The sequence below is a fragment of the Silene latifolia genome, chromosome 10, assembly GCF_048544455.1.
Source record: "Silene latifolia isolate original U9 population chromosome 10, ASM4854445v1, whole genome shotgun sequence".
Lineage (NCBI taxonomy): Eukaryota > Viridiplantae > Streptophyta > Magnoliopsida > Caryophyllales > Caryophyllaceae > Silene > Silene latifolia.
Genome location: NC_133535.1, coordinates 121,536,231 through 121,543,579, shown reverse-complemented (window position 1 = coordinate 121,543,579; position 7,349 = coordinate 121,536,231). Strand labels below are relative to the sequence as shown.

Sequence of the window (7,349 nt, the reverse complement as noted above, 5' to 3'; positions counted from 1 at the left end):
TTCAACTCTTTTATCGTACTCTCTATTTTTTATTGGCAAACTTCTACTTCTACATCCTAGTTATGTTGTATACATTTCATTTACGAGTACAAATTATCGTGTAAGACCGTATTATTATTATAAAGTATTTGTACGGGTCTTTGATAACTACGAAGTATATATTTTTTTACTTTAATCATGATAAACTTATGATAAATATATATAAATCCGTTTTCACCAATAACATTATATTTCGGATTATAGTTACCTTCTTATTTTCTCCTAGTCAAAGAGCTAGTAATATTATTTCACACTAAAATCGTAATTAGAGTGACCCGAATGATACTACTGATGTAATCCAATCCGAAACATAAAGACAAACTTACCCGGTCTCTCTAGTTACTAGTTAAAGAGTTTTTCAGGGGCGACCCATTGGGTGTGCAATTCGGTTCTTTAAACCAGTGCCCAACAGAGTAAGGGGCCTCCTTACTCAGTCTTTATTGTAAATCTGGAACAATAATCAGGTTATACATATTGCTATAATGGTGAAGTTTTCATCTAACAATCGGAGTGTTGCCCGTTCGACAAGCTGGTGATAACTCAAGTAAAATCTATTTGGATAGTTAAAGACAACACTCCCTAGCCACTCTAATTCTTGTAAAATTTTAGTGTCAGAAATCCACACATCTACTCATGACAAATGGTCTCATATAAAAATTTGTACAAATTGAATTCAGAGTAATAATTTGATATGATTGAGTGTTTTAGATTTGTAGTGGAGCCAAGACGGAGGCGGAAACCAGAAAAACGGCTATCGTGGTAAGTTATAACTAAAAGGATTTTTTTTGTCAAACACCACCTTATAAAAATGTGTTTTGCGAAACACCACCTTTAATAATTTTTTTGGCTTTTTGCCACCTTTAAAAAATAATAATTGTTTAACAGTACTAAATGGCCAGAATCTAGGCAGTAATAAAAAAAACTCCGGCATTAACTTTTTTTTATTCTTTTCATTTCTCTCCAAATTTTCCCTCCATTTAGCAGATATTGAAGAGATACAACCCGCTTCACTCTTGCTTCTTTAGCTTTTGATAGATTAAACCTCAAATGTAAGAAGTGGACTAGCGAATTATAAGATGAGATGAATAATTTAAACTTTTGGTATTGAATTAAGAAATTGGTGAAGATAATTAGGTGAAAAAGAAACATTAGATACCAACACAAACTCATAAGAAAAGAAAAAGGTGAAGACAAAGGAAGGAGGGTGAAGGAGTGTCGAGGAAGGAGGGTGATAATGGTGAGCAAAAAAAGTGACGGAGTGAGGAGGTAGTCGAATATGAAGTCAATGCCGAAATTAATTTAATTTTAGTCAATGTCCGGCCATTTGGTACTGTTTAACAAAAACAAAATTTAAAAGGTAGTAAAAAACCAAAAAAAAAAAATTGAAGGTGGTGTTTTACAAAATGCTCTATATTAAAGGTGGTGTTTGACAAAAAAATTCTAACTAAAAAGATCGACACTAATCTTTGTTGGATTCTTGTAACTTAATCATGGCTCGCTATTAGTCTGTGCCGTCGCACATGGGCCCCGATTTCCGGGGGCCAATGAAGAGAGGTTAACGTTATAATTAATTTGATACACTATAAGTCTATAATATACGGATAAACATAGGAGCACAATTGGTTGGGACTTAAGAAGAATAGTAGGTCTCTCTTGCGACGGTTACAATTTGCGACAGGTCAAATGTGACCACTTTATGATAAAATGTAACCACACATAAAAATGTGTACTATCCAAAAATGGTCACATTTTCTCATAAAATTGTCACATTTGACCCGTCGTAAACTTATGACAGAAAAGTACCCGTCACAAACAAAAATTTGCCTAAGAAGAATGTGAATTTGTGTATTTCTTTTTACCTTCTTTCGGCGCACCTGGGTTTGAATCCCCATAACAACATTTTGCACTTTCATTTATGCCATAGTGTATAAGTTTTGTACTTTTGTTTATTTTACAGCTTTTTAGTCCTTAACATTCAGTTATTGTTAATCAATATAGAGTATTTATTTCTCTTCCTTTCATGCTTATTTTTAGTCGCTATGTAAAGTGTGCCTTTTACATTATTAATTAACAAAAAAAATTCATTTATTCATGTAATCTATCTATATAAAAGTATAATAGAAGAACCACTATACATTATACTACACGTGGCAACTTCTCATTAACTTTTTTCCCGCTCATCTAACTACAACCCTAAAAATATATACTGTTCCTACTGACAACAAATCTGCCGTCATTAGTTCTCTTGCTTCCTTAACACACATAACCCTAAACAAATATTTTCTTTACTAAACAAACCTGCCGTCATTAGTCACCTTGCTTGCTTCCCTATTCCCTCTGTCTTTCATCTTGCCTTAATTTAAGCATATTGAACCAAAAAAAAGTATGTAATTAATAATTACTTCTACTTTCATGGCAAAAATCTAATCTTTATTATATATTGTCTATTTTTGATGGCGAGATGTCGATTTGAAGATGGTTCTTCCTTGAGTAAGGTAAGTTTATTGCTCTTTTTATGCATTTTTTTCCCACTTTTTTTTTCTATTGATTTTTTGATCGTTTTTTATTTTTTTATTCTTAATGAATATTTCAAAGCTATAGAGATTTGGATAATGACATCAGTTGGTTAAATTTTTACTGTGCATTTTTAATGAAGATTAGTTCATTATAATGCATTTGTTTAAGATTATAATAAGATGGATTCGATCATGAATGTTGTTATCTGTTCAGGTATTTTTCTTTGTTCGTTTCAACCAGTACTGGAAATTTGCACTATGAAGTCGCCCTGCCAAATGTCAATAATGGTCGTTCACATTGGTTGTCGGATATTGTTTAACTGCTAGAGGATGAATCTAATGATTGGAAGATGATTTTTCAAGTAAAATTGCATAATTTACCTTTCTATCATTTCATTTTTACCAATATTTATTTTGAATGATTGCGTTTCCATAGATAAACTCGCTGATTCATGTATATGTTAGTTATTGGTTTGTTATTTTGGTTGATTATTCTTCAATTCCTAATATTTTCTACAGGGTATATCTTGGAAATTTGGGGCGAACTTAATATTGGGAATTGTGCGACGGAGTTTTCATTGCATTATTCGCGACCGCGTTTTAGTTCATTGCATTATTCCCTGGTACGACTGTTTGTTCCTTTCAGTCAATTGATGAGAATTTATTCAATTATGATTACTTGTGTTCTTAATATTCTACCTCATCTTTTAATCTAAGGAGTAATCAACTTCTTCTCCTCTAGGAATCGTGACTCTAAGAAGCAAGAACAATATTGTAATATCGACTTCATCGTTGCTACTTCTAAATTATAAATCTACATGCATGCTGGTATCCTACTTAGATTTGTTAGAGTGACTTATGATTTCTTCAAAGCCGCGCTGCCCAACCCACATGACTCTTCCCACCCAATTTAATAATTTCTTTATTCGAATTTTACGATTTCTCTGCTAATGGAATTGAGAATGTCAGCATCGATAACATGCTCAAAATCTCTTCAAATCGTGTTTTTTAATCGTAGTTATCATGAATTCACATGTGGAAATACTAGGATGCATATTGATTTGTCAAGGAGTGACATTTTTATATTTGATGTAAATGATCATATTGTGCTCTCTTGAAAGTTCTTCCTATTTGTGGGTTTAGGTGTACGTGTCATCTCCAATTTATATTGTACAATCCATCTAAAGCATGACTATCAGTCTGAATCAGGCATTCCTTCTCATCTCACATACATATTTATACACTTTTATAGTATTAATATAATTTCGTTTTATGACGTTTTGAGAGGATTAATGGTTCATAATTTTCCCTTTTTTTTTATAAAATGGTTTATCAATAAATAAAAGTGGAGTTCAAATTACAAACTAAGGAGGGGGTTGGTCAGGAGACAAAGGAGAGGAACTGAATTTACTATGTCTTCCAGTCCAATGCTAATGCTTTTCTTTAATCCCCCTATTTACTTTGACAAATTAATCCCTTTAGTTTGTAATTTGAACTCCACTTTTATTTGAGAGGATTAATGGTTCATATTTTGTTTCCCTCAATTTGTTTTAGTTTGATATTTATTGCTCCCTATATAATCCTTTGGGGACCGGAATACAAAGTTCAACTGTTGAGTAGTATCCATGTACTCCCTCTGTCTTAGTCAATTGTTTACGGTTGATTTTGGCACAAAGACAAAGGAAAGGAAAGGGGGGCCATTTGTGGTGGTTTTTAATGGATGATAAGTGAAACTTAATGAGTGTCTATGATCAAATTACCCATAACAATCCTAATATAGAAAGGTAAATAAATGACTGGAACAGATGGAGTATAAGGGAAAAACTCCATACAACTGACATCATAGTGTTTAGAGATCTTAAATATGGAAACATTGAAAATGAAAAGTCCCCAATGCCTTGTGCTAACCAAGTGGGAAAAAACGACTCTCCAACATGATCAATTGATGTATGTTTATCGATATCTAACATGAATTAGTTTGTTTTATTGCTTGTGAGAACCGTCTTAAGTTTAGACGATGTTAAACAAAAATGAGTGTAAGATGAATAACCATGTTAATGTTCTATTTATTACCAAGGTGATATCATTTATGCTCTTACTAATCAAGCTCTTAAATAGCCTTAGAAATTATTATTTTTATACCCAGGTAAGTTCTTTCCATAGGTTGTGTATGGTCCAAAAATTGTACTCCATACAGAAGTAGAAAACCAATATACAATGTTGTCCATTGACTTTTCATTTGCTACCTTCATTGATTTTAGATGGAAGTTCTTAGTGGGGCTATGATTGTAACAGTTTTGTTTTTCATATATTTTAGATGTTCCTACTCAAGAAATAGTTACTCCCTCCGTCTCATTCATTTTTTTTTATCTTTGCTTAAAATACCTCTCACAATGAATGTAAAAAGGAAATAAGTGACTAAGACGGAAAGAGTACTTCTTTACTACCATAAAAGGTTGATGCTCTATATATTGATCTAGGGTCTTTAGTTTGGGAGTCCAAGTGTATGAATGTTACTCCATTCTCTTTAAACTTAAATTATCGGAAGTTAGCAAGTCTTTTTAATACAATTGATTTTGTTTTTTAGGATTATTTTTTTCGTGTTTTGGTGCTTATTTTGATAAATTATGCGGCCATATTATGTTGTATTGTTTAAATTAGAATTATTAATTGTTAATGACTTTTGTTGGGAACTTTTTTTGTTTGTCTTTCATGTAGGTATCAATGTCTACTCAACCTGTATGAAAATGCATAGAATTGATATCCCGGAACCGCCAAAGTTGTCATACAATTTATATTGACAATTTGAGTAAGAATATATCTCACCATCGCGAAGATGAAGTTTTCATTATGTTTGGGAGACCATTATCTTCCCAAAAAATGTACTCTGAAAATTATACCAATATATAGCATTGAATAAGCATTTTCCTTTTTCATGTTGGGGTAGAAGTTAGACTGGCACAAGACATTGGATGTCATCTTAAATATTTGTGTTATCTATTTTGTTTCATTTTAGCGGTTCAATTGTTTTATTTTTTCGGAAGGGTTTCGTCGAATGGATTCTAAATTAGTAACAAAGATCCAAACTACTACATTAACAAATACGTACATGATTTGTCTCATTCATTTGTTACCTTTTTTTTTATCTTTGCGAGAGATTTTAGTGAAAGATAACAAATGATTGAACAAGTGAAATACTATGAAAATGGAAAATGAAATTATATATCTAAAAGATAATGTAAATGGCTAGATATGGTACTAGACACAAAGTTTAAGATTATGGAATTATTTGTTTTCAAAATTCTTCTATACATACCCCGTGCAACTTTGCACGGGTTCTAAACTAGTATAATATAAAAAAAAACAATTAAGAAGATGTTTTTTTAATAAAGCAATTTTTAGGTTTGCCTTAACATGAAAATATCTTAATTTAAGTCGGAAAATATACTCGCCACGGGTGTTTGTTAGTTCGTTGCTAAGAAATTTTTTGCCACAGAACATTTCGTGGCTAAATAAAATTTCGCCACGGGTGTGAAATAGCTCGTAGCTAAAATGATTATTTGCCACGGGTGTAGCCTAATTCGTGGCGCAAGTGACTTTTTGCCACGGGAAAAGTTATTCCGTGGCATAAATTTTTTTCCGAAATAATGAATAATTTTTTTCCTGTGGCTAAGCAGAATTTAGCCACGAATTAAAAATTACCGTGGTATAATTTGTGGCGTAAGTGACAATTTGTTGTAGTGACATCAATTTCTTTGGCGATTCGAAAAGTTTCGGAAGTGGGTTCATTCGGGTTTTAAATTTCTTCTAATGTAGTGTTCTTGCGAATTGTTAGTTTTTGTTTTATAATGGAGAGTTTGAGAATAGATGCGAATTCGAGTGCTTTTCGGTTCTTGAAAATCTCGGATTCGTCCATGTTTGTGGGGATTTGGGATGTTTTAGAAGTGGGTTTATTTGGGTTTGTTTCTGCCATTGTAGTGTTCTTAGTATTATTATTGCAGCAATTCGGGATTGGTTATGTAATGAAAACGTTCAAGAACATTTCTTTTATTATTAGGATTTGTATATGTACGTGAACTTAGTTAGTTATAGTTAAAGAATGTTGCTCGGTTGGTTAAGCTAGGTATGAGATTTTAAATTCCTTTCAACTGATTTATCGTACTCTCTCTTTCTTGTTGGCAATCTTCTACTTCTATATCCTAGTTATGTTGTATATATTTCATTTACGAGTACAAATTATCGTTTAAGACTGTATTATTATAAAGTATTTGTACGGGTCTTTGATAATTACGAAGTATTTTTTTTTACTTTAATCATGATAAACTCATGATAAATATATATAAATCCTTTTTCACCAATAACGTTATGTTTCGGATTATATTTACCTTCTTATTTTCTTCTAGTCAAAGAGTTAGTAATATTATTTCACACTAAAATCGTAATTAGACTGATCCGAATAACTCATGATAAATATATGTAAATCCGTTTTCACCAATAACAGTTAAGAAGACTACTCTCTGGACAAAGAATTTTCCTAATAAAATACTTTATAGAGTGGTATTTGGGGCCTTGGGGCCTACCTTCAAAATATCGCACAGGGCTCCCGAAATCTCTGAGATGGCCCTGAACTTAATTAGGCCATTCTAATCTAATGTGTTATTACCAACACTAGTTTATATCCCGCGTAATGAATGCGCGGTATTTATAGAGTTTTTGTTTTTGTATTATTTTCATATTCCACGTCATTATATTTTGATATGAGAAAAAATATTGAACTGTAAAATTATTCAAGAA

General features: G+C 32.0%; 1 long non-coding RNA gene across 2 annotated transcripts; it reads left to right on the top strand.

Moving 5' to 3' along the window:
* Nucleotides 1-2,483: 2,483 nt before the first annotated feature.
* LOC141609152 (uncharacterized) lies at nucleotides 2,484-5,376 on the top strand. 2 transcript variants are annotated; one of them, XR_012527252.1, is made up of 3 exons: nucleotides 2,484-2,534; nucleotides 3,075-3,178; nucleotides 5,274-5,376. It is a non-coding gene; the product is annotated as an uncharacterized LOC141609152 (long non-coding RNA). The 2 variants fall into 2 exon arrangements; XR_012527251.1 differs by lacking the exon at nucleotides 2,484-2,534 and adding an exon at nucleotides 2,766-2,917.
* The last annotated feature ends 1,973 nt before the right edge of the window (nucleotides 5,377-7,349 follow it).